Source organism: Meriones unguiculatus, chromosome 3 (assembly GCF_030254825.1).
Source record: "Meriones unguiculatus strain TT.TT164.6M chromosome 3, Bangor_MerUng_6.1, whole genome shotgun sequence".
NCBI classification, from domain to species: domain Eukaryota; kingdom Metazoa; phylum Chordata; class Mammalia; order Rodentia; family Muridae; genus Meriones; species Meriones unguiculatus.
Window position 1 is genome coordinate 76,549,039 of NC_083351.1, and position 18,110 is coordinate 76,567,148.

The 18,110-nt window shown below is 45.3% G+C and overlaps 1 protein-coding gene across 1 annotated transcript in view; it reads left to right on the top strand.

Moving 5' to 3' along the window:
• Plxna4 (plexin A4) overlaps positions 1-18,110 on the top strand; it is a 455,563-nt gene that overhangs the window by 76,372 nt on the left and 361,081 nt on the right. The gene's annotated exons all lie outside the window — the stretch shown is intronic.

Below are 18,110 nucleotides of genomic sequence, written 5' to 3' on the forward strand. Positions count from 1 at the left end.
AGAGGCAGTCCCTCTTCACATTACTATGTAACCCAATTGGACTCTGAACTGCCATGGGCTACATCTGTGCAGGGGTTCTGGGTTATCTCTATGAATAGTCCTTGGTTGGAGTATGAGTCTCTGGGAAGTTCCCTGTGTTCAAATTTTCTTGTTCTGTTGCTCTCCTTGTGGAGACCCTGTCCTCTCCTGCTCTTACTATTTTCCAGTTCTTACCTAAAATTCCATTCACTCTGCCCAACAGTTGCCTATCAGGCTCAGCATCTGCTTTGATAGTCTGTAGGGCAGAGGCTTTCAGAGGCCCTCTGTGGTAGGTTCCTAGGTTGTTTCCTGTCCATCCTCTTTGCCTTTCCGGATGGGGATTGGACATTTTAGTTAGGGTCCTCTCTCTTGCTTAGTTTCTTTAGATGCACAGGCTTTAGTGGGTTTGTCCTATGTTGTATGTCTATATGAGTGAGTATATACCATGTGTGTCTTTTTGCTTCTGGGACAACTCACTCAGGATGATCCTTTCCAGATCCCACCATTTACCTGCAAATTTCATGATTTCCTTATTTTTCATTGCTGAGTAATATTCCATTGTGTAGATGTACCACAATTTCTGCATCCATTCTTCAGTTGAGGGGCATCTGGGTTGTTTCCAGCTTCTGGCTATTACAAATAAAGCTGCTACAAACATGGTTGAGCAAATGTCCTTTTTGTGTACTTGAGCCTCTTTTGGATATATGCCCAGTAGTGGTATGGCTGGATCTTGAGGAAGCGCTATTCCTAGTTGTCTGAGAAAGTGCCAGATTGATTTCCAGAGTGGTTGTACAAGTTTACATTCCCACCAGCAGTGGAGAAGGGTTCCCCTTTCTCCACAACCTCTCCAGCATGTGTTGTCACTTGAGTTTTTGATCTTGGCCATTCTGATGGGTGTAAGGTGAAATCTCAGGGTTGTTTTGATTTGCATTTCCCTAATGGTTAATGAGGTTGAGCATTTCTTTAAGTGCTTCTCTGCCATTCGGTATTCTTCTACAGAGAATTCTCTGTTTAGCTCTGTTCCTCATTTTTTAAGTGGATTACTTGGTTTGCTGCTTTTCAGCTTCTTTAGTTCTTTATATATACTGGATATGAGTCCTCTGTCAGATAAAGGGTTGGTGAAGATTCTTTCCCAATCTGTAGGCGGTCGCTTTGTTTTGATGACGGTGTCCTTTGCTTTGCAGAAGCTTTTCAGTTTCATGAGGTCCCATTTATTGATTGTTGTTCTTAGAGCCTTCCATCAATGCATTTATATACCTATGTGCACACATTGCTCATGCTAGAAAATGACAATGGTAGCAATGTGTGCTGACAAAACAGAGAGTTCTTTTGAGATCACAGGGGTTACCAATCTCTGACAGCTTTCTCTAGAAAACTTGCTTAAACCTGTTTAGGTGTTTGTATTTGGAGCAATAGCATCTTCAGGGGGCCACCTGATTGCATGAACAGATATCTCTCCTGCTCTTGCTCCTGCCACATTCACCACGGAGGCCTGCAGAGCTGTAGGCCCTAACACTGCATGGTATCCTTGGAGAGAACAGAGGGAGTACAGCTTTGCGAGACAGACCAATGTCAGGACTAGGAGTAATGGAGCCAGATAACAAGCTTTTGATTTTTTTTTCTTTTGACTTTAATTAGCCCTTTCAAGTGAGAGGCGAGTTCAGAGCTGAGAATAGAGAGAAGGAGGCTGGAAACTGCACAGGGCTAGGGCTGTCTCCCAGTCAGTCTAAAAAGGGCCAGGCTAGCTCTTAATGCACAGTATCAGTTTTCTTTGATTTGGTTGATACCCAAGTTCTTTTGCTCAGGCTCTCTTGTTACAATTCATTTGGACTCAGCTCAGACCACACATGTCCCATAAGGCACAATGTCAGCATCAGCCAGACCAGACTGTAACACTGCCCCCAGTGTCAGCTATCCTGGCATCCTGCATTCCATGCTGTTTCTTCCAGTCTAGAGAGAAAATGGACACAATGAACTCCAGAATTCTTTGTTGCCTTTGAATCTGGGGCTCCCCTGAGTTGTGTAAAGTGGGAACCAAATCTCAGACGGTGTCTTGATTATGGTTTCTATTACTGTGATCAAAACCATAACCAAAAGTAAGTTGGAGAGAAAAGGGTTTATTTAAACATATAGTTCTGTATCACAGTCCATCACCAAGGGAAGAAACTGGAAGTAAGAGCTGATGCAAAGGCCATGGAGAAGTGCTAATTATTGGCTTGCTCAGACGGCTTTCTTAGAGCACCCAAGGCCACGAGCCTAGAAGTGGCATGGCCCACAGTGAGATGGGCCCTCCATATTAATCATCAACCAAGATAATGCACTACAAACTTGCCCACAGGCAAATCTTATAGAGGTGTTTTTCTCAATTGAGAGTTCTTCACTCTAGCTTGTGTCAAGTTGACATAAAACTAACCATCAAAGCTGGATTTGTCCCATGGGTTCCTGCTACTGGGAATAGCTGAAGGAGGCTAAAACTTAAGACGTTGACTTTAAGGGTTTGTTTTGGAGGGTGGGGAATCCCTGTGTGTTTTATTGTAGTTACAACTTGGAGAGCTTACAAAGGCAATGTGACCAAAGATTACATCCTCTATTCTAATTCTGTGAGTTAGACTGCTTATCAGAAGGTATTTATTAGACTTATATATGGCCCCTTCCATTTCTGGAGACCCATAGTCCTGTCCCTGAATTCAGAGCTGAAATAAGCCTGATTTTAGGTCACTTGCCTACCTCCTGTGTCCAGAACCTTCTGATTGCAACTCTCAGAGAGCTCAGTGGTGCTTCTGCTCCCCACAGGCTAGGAAGGTGGGCTATATTCATGTCAGAGATGTGGCTGGAGAACAGCCAGGAGGGGTCTGCTATGGTTGAGTGGCTATGAATACAGAAGCACTTGCAAGTGTGAATCCCTAGGCTGTGTTGGATGTGGATACTGTGGGGTCTTGTGAGGCATCTCTAGGTGTGTTTTAGGGGATGGAAGCAACCCCAAACTTTGCCTTTTGAGCCTTCCTTTTCCCTGAGTCCAGTCTGAATGGAGAAGGCAGTAGAGCCTGCACATTGCTCGGAGAATCTCATAATGTTACAGGGATAAGAGACCTAGAAACACCTGACAGGGGTCTTGGGCTGTGATGGGATCCGGGGGCCTAAAGGTTAACCCGAGGCCAACTTTCTAGTAAGGCATCTAGGAGGGCTAATCAGTTTGGTTTAATTTCTATTTCTGTAGCTTCTAACCATTGTCTCTCTCCCTGGCCCTGATCCCCTTTGCAGCCTTCTTCAAAGGTTCTCTGAAACTCTCAGTTTACAAAGCATATAACTCTAGGGCTATGGAGGACATAGCCCACTATTTTTGTCTTGTGCTAGGACTCTTTGCAGGCCAGCCTTTCTCACAAAGATCGGCCATTTTTGACATGGAATAGGCAGCCTTCTCTGGGGTGTGCACTGCTGTGAGCCAAGGATCTGGGTCCTCTATTAGTCTAGGTGTTGTCCTAGACTTGGATACCTACATTCCTCTCCCTCTTCAGCTTGCTGGGGTCTCTCACAGAGCCCCAGGCAATGCCTCTGAGTAAGATGATGAGTGGAGAAATATCTTAAGTCCTGGGAATGTTCTGGGCAACTAGGCAATGGACTGGCCAAGCTCAAGGAAAGACCTCAGTCTCCAAGAATGTAGAAGGGAAGTTGACCACCACAGCCTGTAGATGGGACAAAGGTTGTGGTCAAGGGAGCGTCTATTGCTCCCTTTCCTGAGTCTGAGTTTGGAATCAGCCAAGAGGTGAATATGGGCATCAGGCAGAACCAGCCTACAGCTGATAATGGGAGGCAGACATAGAATGGAAACAAATCATTTCCTCTTCTCTGTGAGCTTTGACCTCAGAGTGTCCTTTTGCTAAAAACAAAACAAAGCAAAAACCTGGGTCCATGGGACAAGGACTCTTATTTTGAATCACCACCATCAATCACCTGTCAGGCCCTTATCACTGGGAGTAGAGAGTAAGGGCCACCACCGCTTTGTGCAGCCCTGCCCTGCCAGTGTGCAAAGGGCTTCCCTCCTCCTTTCATTATTCCCAGAGTTCTATAGGACAACAGAAGAAGCAGGCATCCTCTCCAGCTCCAAGGGGATAGAGAGACAGAAAATCAAGTACTTACTTTAATATCATGTAATTAGCAGTTTAGGACATAGTGTGTATGTAAATTCCCAGCCCACTACTTCACCCATAGTATGTTTCAGAACAGGGTCAGTGGATCTTGTCCAGGTAGGCAAGTCCCTTTGCAAGGACCATCTAGTCAGGACAGGGCATGTCCTGGGCCCTGAGTATCAGGTACAAGTGGGGCTCTCCAAGTTAATGCAGTCTGGGAAAATCTCCCAAGATTCCGGAGGCACACGTGGAAGAACCACGTGGAAGACTTGGCCAAGCTCCCATATGATTTAAAGGTTTACTCACTGGCTTTGTCAGTCCCCTGGGGTTCCCAGAGGTATAAGAACCAGTTTCATATTTACTTCCTGCCCAGTAACATACATACAATGATATGAAGGAGAACCTCATCCCTCCATGCTCTGTGATTCATCTGTTTCCCAGACACAGCAGGTAGTCCTAGGAAGAAGACAGAGTCATCCCCTTGGACTCAGGCTGGCCTTATGTCCCAGCATAGATGGTCACTCAGGTTTGCCTGGCGCCTGAGATCCTGAACTACATGAAAATGAGCATCCGGAATGGCCAGGCAGCTTTCCCAGGCCCGTTTCAGCCTTGGGCTGTTTTCATTTCCCTGTCAGCAGGAAGCTAGGCTCTGACTACAAGGGCTTGTTTCCTGTTATGGTGAGAGGTAAGAGTTCCTCTCTTTGCTTGGCACTCACCCTCCCTTGGCCCAGGAACTTCTCTTCCTCCCCACCCTGTCCCCATTTCTCATCCCAAACTCTCTTGCCAACACTACAGCCCACTAAACAAGTTCATAGAGCACCACATAGTCCCAATAGGTACACACCTTGCAAATCTCCACCAACCCCCCTGGGCTCTCACTCCTTGCAAGCCCTTTGAGCTCCACAATTTTCCTCTTTCAGATTTGGTTGACTGTTATTAAGACAACCCCAAGATGGAAGTCTTCCACATCTTGCCTCAATGTAGCTCCCGTGCTAGGCATCTAGGTGTAAAGCCATTCACCCTATCTTATCCTTCTTGGTCAGCAGGGTTTACAGCAGAAATCTCATCTAGATCAAGTAGGGTCATGGCTGAGTCCTGGGGGATTAGCTAGATCTGGTGGGAGGAAGTCTGAGGTTGCCTGAATGTGTTCTTTCAGGATGTTACTGGGAGGCCAGCAGGTCAGAGGTGTGTGTGTGTGTGTGTGTGTGTGTGTGTGTCTTCGTATGTGACTGCAGAACCCAAGAATAACACACACTGAATTGTAATACAGGCAAATTCAAGAGACTCCATCTGTAAGTTCCTGAGCTGTGGATTAAGGACATGTAGCCTCACCATGCTGAGATAGCACTACCCAGGTTCCGCACAATGTCATGCTCACTAGTCATATTTCCCACCGGTGCACACACCTTCCCTGTGTCTATCTCCCCTCTTGTTGATATCTCTCTGTTGCTCTCTGCTTTTCCTTGTCTTGCTCTAAACCTCTCTTCCTGTGCCTTGTCACCTTCTGGCCTCTCTGTGTGGCTAGTTTCCCCTCCTGAGGGTAGTTCTTACCCTTAGCAGTGAACTTAGTGATATTCCTCTCTCATGAGTATACAGACATGTATACATATGTACACATGAGCATCATTCAGTACGACATAGCACAGCCTGGATGGGAGGCTGGGCATCTTGTCAATTAACACATGAATGCTCCTCACCGATCACCCCAGATATGGGGTTCCCTTTAATTCATTTTATTTACACAGGGTGGTATCTTGGTGAGGATTCTGACCAGGGAGTCTGGACCTTTGGGTCTTAACCAGCACCAGCTCATGAACTATCATAGGGCCAGTAAACAGTTTCCCTTCTGCTCTAATTTATGCTAATGAAGGAGTTGTTGAGGTAATATATATTTCATAAAAAGCAAAAAAGAAACTCACTGATGTTATTAGGTAAGGGTAGGCCCAGAACCCCTTGATGAATACAAATTATCCCAGCCCCACCCTGCACTCCCACCTCTGGTTATACTGTCCCTATGATTTATTGCTGGATCTTCGCCATCAGTATCTTTTTTGGAGAGATTTGGGCTCTATCTAACTGAAGCTACATTCTTCAGTTTCTTAGTACCTAGGATGTACTTGTCTGCTGGCCTTTCTTTCTTTCTTTCTTTCTTTCTTTCTTTCTTTCTTTCTTTCTTTCCTTTCTCCGTGGTCTTGTTGCTCTCATGCTCCGGTGTCCTTTAATTTTTGCAAGGCTGAAGGGAATGATCACATAGCCACATCCTGGCAACTGGTCTCATTTCATTAACAACGTTAAAGGAGGAAGGGGCAACCAAGGACACTTTCCTCATTCTGTCTGCCCATTTAAATCCTTCTTCCTCGTGAATCCTGGCCCCATATGCTGCCCGCATACACGTACCGGGATCTGTGAGAGCAAAGAAAGCCAGCATCGCTCTCCATGTCATTACTGTGTCTCTGTCAGTGTTCCAAAATATAATGGGATCTGTTCTGCTGATTTATCCTGCGTGCCGGCGACATTACCCAGACACACGGGCCCAAGGAGCAAGAGAGGAAGATACATGGCAACATGAGTGGGGCTAATAAAATTTATTCCCACTAACAAGGGAATGACCTACCCCATAATTCAGCCTGGCGAGCAGGGCCACTGCGTCCCTGTACCCGCCAGGAAACACACAAACTTAATCATCGTGGCATTCCTCACTTCAATTATACTTCGAGTGGTGGCTGTGGCTGCCTGCCTTAAACTCTGGGAGGGAGAAAAGAGCTGGGATTGATGGGCAGGCTGTGTGGGATTTATCTACCCCTGACAGGCAGCTGCTAAGGTCTAGAAGGGGAGGGGATCTTCCTCATGGAGGGTACTGCTCACAAGGCTGAGAAACTTCTCTGGGAGTCCCCAGGGGTCCAGTCATCGCCACCGGGTTTGCGCCTAGTCTAGTTGCCACCTGCAGAGTTCTGATTCTCTTGCCAAGCGGGCCATAGCTGTGGCCTGTACAGACCTCCATTGTGCCATGTCCTGGCCACTTAATAGAGGGAGGAACCTGGGGCCCTCAGCAGCTGGGCTAATGAGAAGAAGGTCATGGGTCCAGCCCCCAGGATCCTGATTGCGCTGCTCTCTAATGGCTGCTCAGCAACCCCTCAGAGGGTACGTGCCAAACACTTGCTGTTGTTTGTGGGGCTGGCTTGCAGAAAGCACACTGGGAATAATGCCCCTCTCCTGGGAATATAGCAGCAATGAGTCTCCTCAGTGCCCTATTAGAAGACTAGCTTGTTATCATGACTATGGGAACATCTTTGGATATCTGGTGACATTGGGCCACAGTTGGTCCCCAAACATACAGAGGTTTCAAAATAGGTATAAAAAGAAACATTGACTTTTTTTATGACTTCCATTACTCCATAGGTACAGGAGTACAATAATTAAACTTTGGAAGCTGCCCCTGCTCCTCAGAGAACTCCTGGGACACAATTGGCCTTCTTCTGCCCTGATTCTTAGTTTCTTCCCTCCTTTAGGAGATGCCTGAAGTAGGTCTCTTGGTTCTTGGGAACCTTGGCTACAATTTGTTGGGATGATTTTCCAGCCATGAAATGCTTTGCACTGAGTCCCTTCAATAACATATTTGTCTAACTAGGTTATTGTCGCTGTGGCTTGCTGGCTCTTCCTCCCCTCCTCTGTACACATTCATTGTCCCTACAGTTGCATTGAAAAGCACACAAAGAATCATTCTGAAGTGATGCAGTAGTAACTAAGTGGATGACTACAATCCCCTACTCCATTTCACAGCCTGGATTCAGGGGCAACCTTCACCTATAACGGTTCTCTGGCTTTCTTCTCAGAGTTCAACACAGTAGGAGCTTCAATAGAGGCTTAGAGAGAGGGTTAGAAATTATGAAGAAGAAAGCAAAGGTTATGCAGATCAGTAAATCATCAAAGGGTTGGAGGTGTGTGTGTGTGTGTGTGAATTTTTTGTTGCAGAAATGACCATATCTTACAGAGTAACAGACTTCTCATAGGATAAACCTAAGCCTTTTATAGGCCCCCGGAGTTCTTCCTAGGCCCCTCTCTGTTTACCCCTGAGGAAACAGAGTAGAGCATACACAGGATCATCTCTAGGGGCCCACACATACTGTGCTTCAGGCCCTGGTGCATTTATGAGCACCTGAGGGTCAGCAGCCATATTTGAGATATGGTTCCTAATAAGTGGGTGATCATTATCACCCTGTACTGCAGAGCTTCACAATCGGAGTCTATTTAGACATGAGCTATTACAGCTTATCTGATCAATACCTCCTTTAAAAAGAAATCCCACATGTGTAATTCACTGATGCTGGGTTTCTAGCAGAGGCCTGCTATGGGCAACTTGTGCTGTGGTGTGTGTGTGTGTGTGTGTGTGTGTGTGTGTGTGTACGCACTTGCCAGTGTATGTAGGTATAATTAATGCAAAGAGGTTTTTGGCTTGTGAGGATGAGGAATTCCAAAGGGCTTTTGTCCTCAGGAGCAGCAGCTCACAGACTTTTCTACTTTCCCCTCTGTCTTGTATGTCTTTACAAAGCTTCCATTTCTGCTTTTTTTGAAACACATGAACACAAGAGAGGAAGACCAAACTTTGATGATTGGTCAGGGATCTTCTCAACAGGGTAAGGTTGGTTGTGTCCAGGTTCTAGAGATGGCTGAGGACAGAGGTCCTCCGTACGCTGTGGGCCCTGCTGTCCCTGAGACTGGAAGGTTCCCACTCTAAGACTGCTGCCTAGCAACCCACTGGACATTAGGTTTTTGGATTTGTTTGATTTTTTTTCTTTCTAGACCTTTCTGTTTTCCCTGTAACTTCATAGGTTGCTAGGGAAGCCATAGCAAGTCTTGATTTTGTTTCTTGTAACATGGGTTGTTCTGGTCTGGTGTCTTACTTTCTTCTCTGGAGTAGCATAAAAAATGGTAGTATTCTGTATTCTAAGCCAAAGAACATGTAGACAAAGTCACCTGTACACAGAGACTGTTTCCCTGCCCTCCATTCTCTCTGAGGGTACCCCCAAGAAGATGCCAAACAGCTTGTCTAAATACAACCTAAGTCTGCTTCCCCACTAGAGAAGGACAATATGCTGGACATCAACCAAGACTTTTGTTTCTTTATGTTCCTGGGACTTCCCTGAATGCTTGCTCTTTTATAAATACCCTGAAACAAATTAATAAATAAAGAACTGTCAGTAGCATTGTTTTCCTAGAAGCCCCCTTTTCCTCTTGCTCAAAGTAAGGAGTTCCTCTAGATTAAGGTCCCCAGTAGTGGCTCAGATGGCCACATGGAAGGAATTTGGGAAGCTTTCCTCCCTCATTTAATGGACATGGGTGGTATCCCAGGGTCAGAAAATGTTGTGGAGGTGCTCAGAACTTCACATGAGAGGGTGGGCAATGTTCCTCATGCCAGGAAGGACTGAAGGGCTGTTTTGCTGCCAGGTGTGTAAGGACTCATCTCTTTACTGACCTCAGAGAAAGTATAGAATCAGGTTTGGCCTTTCATTTTTCTCCTTGGAATTCAGGGCAGCCTGGCAGGTACGTCCATGGTCAGAGTAGCCAGCTGCGTCCATCTATACATCACACTGGCTCACCTGACCTGCATTTCTGGGCCAGCACAGGCTGTTTATAAGCAGTTGGATGCCTGGGGTGAGAGGGGAAAGCCTGTGGCTACAGAAAAGACTATGTCCCAGAGCTCAGCTAATTGGCCCACAGGGGGATGGACCTACTGACCCCTACCTCATTAGCACTGCCTTTGGACCACTGAGCTCTGGCCTAGTTCTGACCTTTCTGTAATAAGGGTTCAGTGGGGTTCTGGTAAAGGTGGGGCAACTGGGGGCCAGGGAAAGTATCTCTGTGTGGCAGGGAAGGGGCTGTGAGGAGTGGACTAGGGGCCTGCCAGCTGGGGAGGGCAGCATCAGGATAAGGTACCAACCTACCTCCTGTCTTACAGCCTTCAAGATGGACTGGCATGGCTGTACTCATGATGGTTGGGTCCTCAAGAACTGATACTAAACCTGGGGTTGGAAGGTGATTCTAATGCAGTGGTTCTCAACCTTCTTAATGCTATAACTCTTTAATACAGTTCCTCATGTTGTGGTGAGCTCCAACTATACAGTTATTTTTGTTGCTGCTTCATAACTGTAATTTTGCTACTGTTATAAATCCTAATGTAAATATCTGATAGATATTAGATCATCTTAGGTGACCCCTGTGAAAGCGTTGTTTGGCCCTCAAAGGGGTAGCAACCCACAAGTTGAGAACTCCTGTTCTGAGGGGTTGAAGGAGAACCCCACCAGTTTCCTACAGCTGGGTCTGCCTCCTTCAGCTCTTCTCAGGACCTGGGTTCTTCAAGTGGCTGCCTGTGGTTCTGTCCCAGAGCCAGGGGACATTGACAGAGGAAGGATGCTGGCAGCGTTTTCAGTCCTCTCTTAGTGGAGATGATAGAGCTTTTCAGAGTGCCAGTCTGTGCAGAGTGGGAGCAATTTCCCTGTAATTGGTAAAGTAACCGTAACTGCTCTGTCATTTGTATGTAGCGACACGTAATTGCATGGTAACCTTTGCTGCTGTGTGCGAGGGAAGCGTGGTAAGCTATTAGATTGTAATTCGGAGTGTCAGCTATGGATCTCCGCTCTACCCTTATCATGGCTGCTGGTGCTCTGCAGGCTACCGGGTAGCTGTTGTGGGGACTTTGGCATTTAGGTTCAACTTGGGTGGGCTGCTGCTATGTGATGTTCTCTGCGAGGGGATAAAATCCAGGGTGAAGCACTCTAGCCACTCCTCAGTGGGGTTAAAGCCCACTGTGGTATCTTTGAAAACAGAAACACCAAAAAGGCTGTGAAGATATGGTTGCCTCAGCCCTCCTCTGGCTTTCTGAGGGTCTGGTTGAGACACAAGGTTTTGCTGTCTTCTGGATCTAAGAGACCATTCCTTCACTGCTTTATTTAGCCTCCTGGGTCCAATTTCTTTCCCCATCCTGACAGATAACTCTAGTCCCTTAGTCTCCACAACACTCCTGAGGTAGAAACCATGTATTTCCTCAGCTCTGCCAAGCCTCACCAAAGTTAGCTGTCTCCAACTGACTGGAAATGGCGAGGGCTAGCACTCTTGTAGCATTTGTTGAGAGGTAGACAGTGTTCCGCATGGATTAGATGACTCAGTCTTCATCACAGCACTAGGAGATATGTTCCGGTGTCACAACCCCCATGTTACAAATGATAAATTTCAGTTAAATGATTGTCCCATGGTTATAAAGTTCAGATAGGCAAACCTAATTCTAAATTCTTTTTTTCTTTTTAAATTGATCTATGTTTTATTATAATTTTTTCACTTTGTATCCCTCCTCATCTCCTCCAAGATCCATCCTCTCTTCCTCTTCTCCCCCATGCCCTTCCCCTAGAACTCAGAAGCAGAAAGATACACATGGTATATTCTCACTTATAGGTGGATATTAGCTATATAATATGGGGTAAACATACTAAAAGATATAGTCCTAAATAAGCTAAACAACAAGGAGGACCCTAGGGAAGAAGCTTAATCCCTATTCAGAAGGGCAAACACTATAGACTTTGGAAGTGGGAGAAGACAGGGAACAGGACAGGACAGGACGGAGGCCCTCTGTAGTGTATTGAAGCAGATTATGAGACTCATAGCCAAACTTTGGGCAGAGTGCAGGGAATCTTATGGAAGAAGGGGGAAATGGAAAGACCTGGAGGGCACAGGAGTTTCACAAGGAGAACAACAGAGCCAGAAAAAAAAAATCTGGGCCCAGGGGAGCCTGCAGAGACCAATGGACCAAGGACCATGCATGGAGAGGTCCTAGACTCCCTGCTCAGATGCAGACCAGAGGCAGCTCAATCTCCACGTGGATTCCCTAGTAAGGGGAGCAGGGACTGTCTCTGACATGGACTCAGTGGCTCTTTGATCACCTTCTCCTCGGGAAGGTGGTAAGGCAGCCTTGCCAGGCCACAGAGGAAAACAAAGCAGCCAGTCCTGATGAGACCTGAAAGGCTAGGGTCAGATAGTAGGGGAGGAGGACCTCCCCTATCAGTGAACTAGTTCTAAATTCTTAACTACTGGGAAACCAAAGCTTTTACTTGGTCATCTATCTACCTGTTTGCCATCCTGCTAGCTATCCAATCACCTATTCTCTTCATATATCTTAACCAAGTGTGCACCAAGCACTAAGGTAGGAGTACGAAGATGCATGAAATTGTCCCTGTCCTCACTCTCAGGGTCCCTGGAAAACAGTGAGTCACTCATATTAAGTTATAACTACACATTAAACAATTAAATAAAATTTATTATTAAAAGTCTTTGCAAATAAATATCCGATTAGAGTTGGCATTCAGATGGAAGCTTGAAGTTTACATTAAAATTCTCAGTTTCAGTATCAAATAGATTTTATGCACTTACCTACCACTAAAGACAAAAGATTCATGACAGAATTAAAACTAGAAAAACATTTTTTATATTCTTTTTTTATAATTTGCACCCTTTATGAGCATTCAGTCCTTTCTTTTTTTTATTTACTTATTTATTTTTTTTTATCAGTTACATTTTATTAACTCTGTATCCCAGCCGTGTCCCGATCCCTCATTCCCTCCCAGTCCCTCCCTCCCTCCCTCATCTCCACTGTGCCCCTTTCCAAGTCCACTGATAGGGGGGACCTCCTCCCCATTCATCTGATCCTGTTTTATCAGGTATCTTCAGGACTGGCTGCAAAGCCTTCCTCTGTGGCCTAACAGGACTGCTCCTCCCTTCGGGGGTGGGGAGACCAAAGAGCCATTCATTGAGTTCCTGTTAGAAATAGTCCCTGTTCCCCTCACTTTGGGAAACCAATTGGTTACTGAGCTACCACAGGCTACATCTGATTGGAGGTTCTAGGTTATATCCATACATGGTCCTTGGTTGAATGTCAGTCTCAGAAAAGACCCTGTGCCCAGATATATTTGGTCCTTGTGGAGCTCCTATCCTTTCCCCAACAGACTAACTCCCTTCTTTCTTATGATTCCCTGTACTCTGCCAAAGGTTTGGTCATGAGTCTTTGCTTTGAAAACACTGCTAATTAGAGTCTTTCAGATGCGCTCAGTAGAGTCCTGTCATACGTTCAATGCACATCCCATCTGTCTTTCTAAACGAGGATTGATCATCTTACCCCATGTCCGCTCAATTGATTATCTTTTTTAGGTGTATAGATTTCATTATGTTTATCGTATGTTATAGGTCTATATAAGTGAGTATATCCCGTGTTTGTCTTTCTCCTTCTGGGATATTTCACTCAGAATGATCTTTTCTAGATCCCACCATTTGCCTGCAAATTTCATGATTTCCTCCTTTTTGATTGCTGAGTAGTATTCCATTGTGTAAAAATACCACAATTTCTGTACCCATTTCTCCGTTGATGGACATCTGGGTTGTTTCCAGGTTCTGGCTATTACAAATAAAGCTGCTATAAACATGGTTGAGCAAGTATCCCTTTTGTGTACTTAAACGAACTTTGGGTATATATCTAGCAGTGGTATAGCTGGGTCTTGAGGAAGCACTATTCCTAATTGTCTTAGAAAGCACCAGATAGCTTTCCAGAGCAGTTGTACCAGTTTACATTCCCACCAGCAGTGGAGGAGGGTTCCCCTTTCTCCACAACCTCTCCAGCATGTGTTGTCCCTTGAGTTTTTCATCTTGGCCATTCTGATGGGTGTAAGGTGATATCTCAGGGTCGTTTTGATTTGCATTTCCCTGATGGCTAATGAGGATGAGCATTTCTTTAAGTGTTTTTCTGCCATTCGATATTCCTCTGTCGAGAATTCTCTGTTTAGCTCTGTTCCCCATTTTTTAATTGGATTACTTGGTTTGCTGCTTTTCAGCTTCTTTAGTTCTTTGTATATACTGGATATTAGTCCTCTGTCAGATAAAGGGTTAGTGAAGATTCTTTCCCAATCTGTAGGCAGTTGTTTTGTTTTGATGACGGTATCCTTTGCTTTACAGAAACTTTTCAGTTTCATGAGGTCCCATTTATTGATTGTTGCTCTTAGAGCCTGTGCTGTTGGTGTTCTGTTCAGGAAGTTGTCTCCTATGCCAATGAGTTCTAGGCTGTTCCCCACTTTTTTTTCCAATTGATTTAGGGTATCTGGTTTTATGTTGAGGTCCTTGATCCACTTTGACTTTAGTTTTGTGCAGGGTGATAAATATGGATCTATTTTCATTTTTCTGCATGTAGACATCCAGTTGGTCCAGCACCATTTGTTGAAGATGCTGTCTTTTTTCCATTGAATGGATTTGGCTTCTTTGTCAAATATCGAGTATTCATAGGTGTGTGGATTTATTTCTGGATCTTCTATGCGGTTCCATTGATACTCCTTTCTGTTTCTATGCCAATACCATGCAGTTTTTATTACTGTTGCCTTGTAGTACTAGCTTGAGATCAGGGATGGAGATACCTCCAGATGATCTGTTGTTGTACAGGATTGTTTTGGAGATTCTGGGTTTTTTGTTTCTCCATATGAAGCTGAGAATCTTTTTTTCAAGGTCTGTAAAGAATTGAGTTGGTATTTTGATGGGAATTGCATTGAATCTGTAGATTGCTTTTGGCAGGATGGCCATTTTCACAATGTTAATCCTACCAATCCATGAGCACGGGAGATCTTTCCATCTTCTGATATCTTCTTCGATTTCTTTCTTCAGAGACTTGAAGTTTTTCTCAAACAGGTCTTTCACTTGCTTGGTTAGAGTCACACCAAGGTACTTTATGTTATTAATAGCTATTGTGAAGGGTGTTGTTTCCCTAATTTCTTTCTCAGCCTTTTTGTCTTTGGTATATAGGAGGGCTTCTGATTTTTTTGAGTTGATTTTGTATCCTGCCACTTTGCTGAAGGTGTTTATCAGCTGAAGGAGTTCTCTGGTTGAATTTTTGGGGTCGCTCATGTATACTATCATATCATCTGCAAATAGTGACACTTTGACCTCTTCCTTTCCGATTTGTATCCCCTTGATCTCCTTTAGTTGTCTTATTGCTCTGGCTAGGACTTCAAGTACTAAGTTGAAGAGATATGGGGACAATGGACAGCCTTGTCTTGTCCCTGATTTCAGTGGGATTGATTTAAGTTTCTCTCCATTGAGTTTGATGTTAGCTATAGGCTTGCTGTATATTGCCTTTACTATGTTTAGGTATGTGCCTTGTATCCCTGATCTCTCCAAGACTTCAGTCCTTTCTTTTCTCCTAACATGGTTTTTCTTGTTCTCTATCCTCCATCTTATACTGTACCCATATGAATGTGTATATATATATATATATATAATTATTGTTATATTTGCTAGATTCTATAGTGTTAATCACTGGGAAATCAAAGCTTTTATTTGGTCATCTATCCACCTGTTGTCTGTCCATCTTTCCCTCCATCTATCCATGTGTTTACTGTGTATGTTTTAACTATTATAAACCAGACACTAAGCTAAGGGTCTAAACATGCTTAAAACATGTTCCTTGGCCTCACCTTCAGAGTCCCTGCACTGCAGTGAATCACTCATTTCAATTTTTACCCCAGGCATCCTAGGAAGACTTTTGGGGATAGTGGGAAGAAAATAAAGTGTCCTTCTGGTAGTGTGAAGACACAGAATGTCTGTCTCTGGTCTTTCAATAGCATTCTCCAAGTGGCACCCTTGTGAAGGACCTTATGAAGGCAGCTTCATAAGACAACTTCCTGTATAAGAAGACAGCTCATTGGCCGGCTAGCCTGGCTGAATCCATGAACTTAAGGTTCAGTGAAGGACCCTGAGATCCTGTCTCTAAAAATATGGTCAGAAGAGATTGAGGAGGACATCAGATATTGACTTCTGGGTTCCATATGCCATTTAAACTTGTGTGCACATGCACACATGAACACACACGAACACAGTGGGGGTGCTGAAGAAGATATATCACGCTGCCAGCTGTAACATCCTCATGAGCATTGTGGAGTGACTGGAGGGAGAGACCAGGCCTGGGCCTGCAGGCATAGCTAGACTCCCGATTACAGCCTTGTCCTGGCTACTGTGACTGTGGCTCTAATAATATTGTTAATGGGGCCCTGGGGAAGACCCAGCCAGGGTCAGAGTGAACACGCTGCACCCTCATCACCCAGGTACTCGGGAATGCGTACCATCCTCACCTGCCCAAGACTTGCCAATTAGCCTGAAGCACAGGCATCTGCACTGTGTGGGCATCTGCAGTGGGCAAGGAGCATCTCCCAGATTCTTCTTCTATGCTGTAATTATCCCGAGGCTGCAGCTCGGGAGTGTGTAAGGGCCTCTCTTCCCCACAGCCATTGTGATTCCTGTTCTGGGATGGATTTTCACTAACAAATCCACCTACTATATCTTTCTTCACTGAAGTGCTTCCAGGTCACACACTCGTAGCCCTTTTCATTCTCACCCAGTCCTCATGCTGGCCCTGTCTTGCTATTTAACAGCGCAGGAAGGTGAGCCTTGGAGGACAGTAGGAGAAACTATGCCTGGGAAATTGCTCAGTGTCTATGTAAGCCTGTCCTTTGATATTTTTTTAGTACTTCACTGTGAAAAAAATCCCTCCCCTCGTGCTACAGCTTTGAAGAAACTAAGAAAGGGTCCTTCTCAGGACAGCTGGAGAACCTCAGTAACTCACTTGGTTAAAGGCCTGGATCACACCCTCATCACCTGAGTCTCATTCAGAGGGAAAAACTGAGCCCTAGGGAAGCCAGGGGTGGTGGGTGTCATTTTCCATTACGTCACCTATGAGACCCCAGGTGCATCTTCAGTCTCTTTTGAGCTGAAGGACAACACTAGGGAAGGCAATGTGAGTGTTGAGTGTCATGGTACAGGTGTGGAGACAGAACCCTCTGCCTTCTGACAGGGTCTGGCAGGGAGCCCTGTGATCCAAGAAGAGCAGAACACCCAGGTCAGACAGCCAGGCTAGGCTGCCCTAGCTTCCTTCTGGTAAAAAACTTCCCCGCCTGGGCCCCTTGCTATGGAGCACTGCAGAGGAAGAAACTCACAGACAGGCCTCTCTCTGCCTCTGACAGGGTGACTTCATGATGTCTGAATGCATAGTCTGTTTTTGTAGGTGGCTCATTTGTTTGTGTTTCACTCAGCTAAGGGGAGATACTGGTAACCCTGGCCACTCAAATGCTCTTCTAGATAAAATAAGAGAAGCTAGCCACTGAGTTCATGTCAGAGACAGGCCCTGCTCCCTTTACTAGGGAGCCCATTGGGAGTCTGATCTGCCATGGGCTGCCTCTGGGGAGTGCAGCCTAACTAGGCCGCAGAGGAAGACTTTGAAAGCCCATCCTGATAAGACCTGATAGGCTAGGGTCAGATGGAGGAGGGGAAGTCCTCCCCTATCAGTGGACTGGGGAAGGGGCATGGGAGGAGATGAGGGAGAGAGGGCAGGACTGGGAGGGGATAAGGGTGGGGCTACAGCTGGGATACAAAGTGAATAAATTGTAATAAATAAAAAAATTATATTAAAAAGTAGAGAAGCCTAGATTTCTCTTGCCTCAGGTTGATTAGGGGTGTATAGATAATGGCAGAAGAGGACTGTGAATCATGGCTCCTTCTCTCCCTGCCTTAGTTTCCCCTCGTGCAGAGTAGGTGACCATTTGGCTTCAGCTACTAGGAAGATAGGTTAAAATGGGTAGAATACAAACTTTGCTGGCAGCAGAGATCTTTGTAGCACCACGTAAGATGAGAAACTAGGGATGCAGATACATTGTAAACCGGAATCAGCAACATTTTAGGACTGTGAGGCTTCTGGGCACCCCAGACTGCCCTGGGAATACCTGACAGGTTGCCATAGTTATGTCTAACAAGGAATAGGCAACATATTCTCTTAACCTGGATCTTTCCTCTCCATCTTTTACCCACCACCTGTGTCCTTTCTCATTTTCTCATGATAGGAAGACAGATGCAGGTGAGACTAGATCTTCATGCTTCATCATAAATGTCACTGCT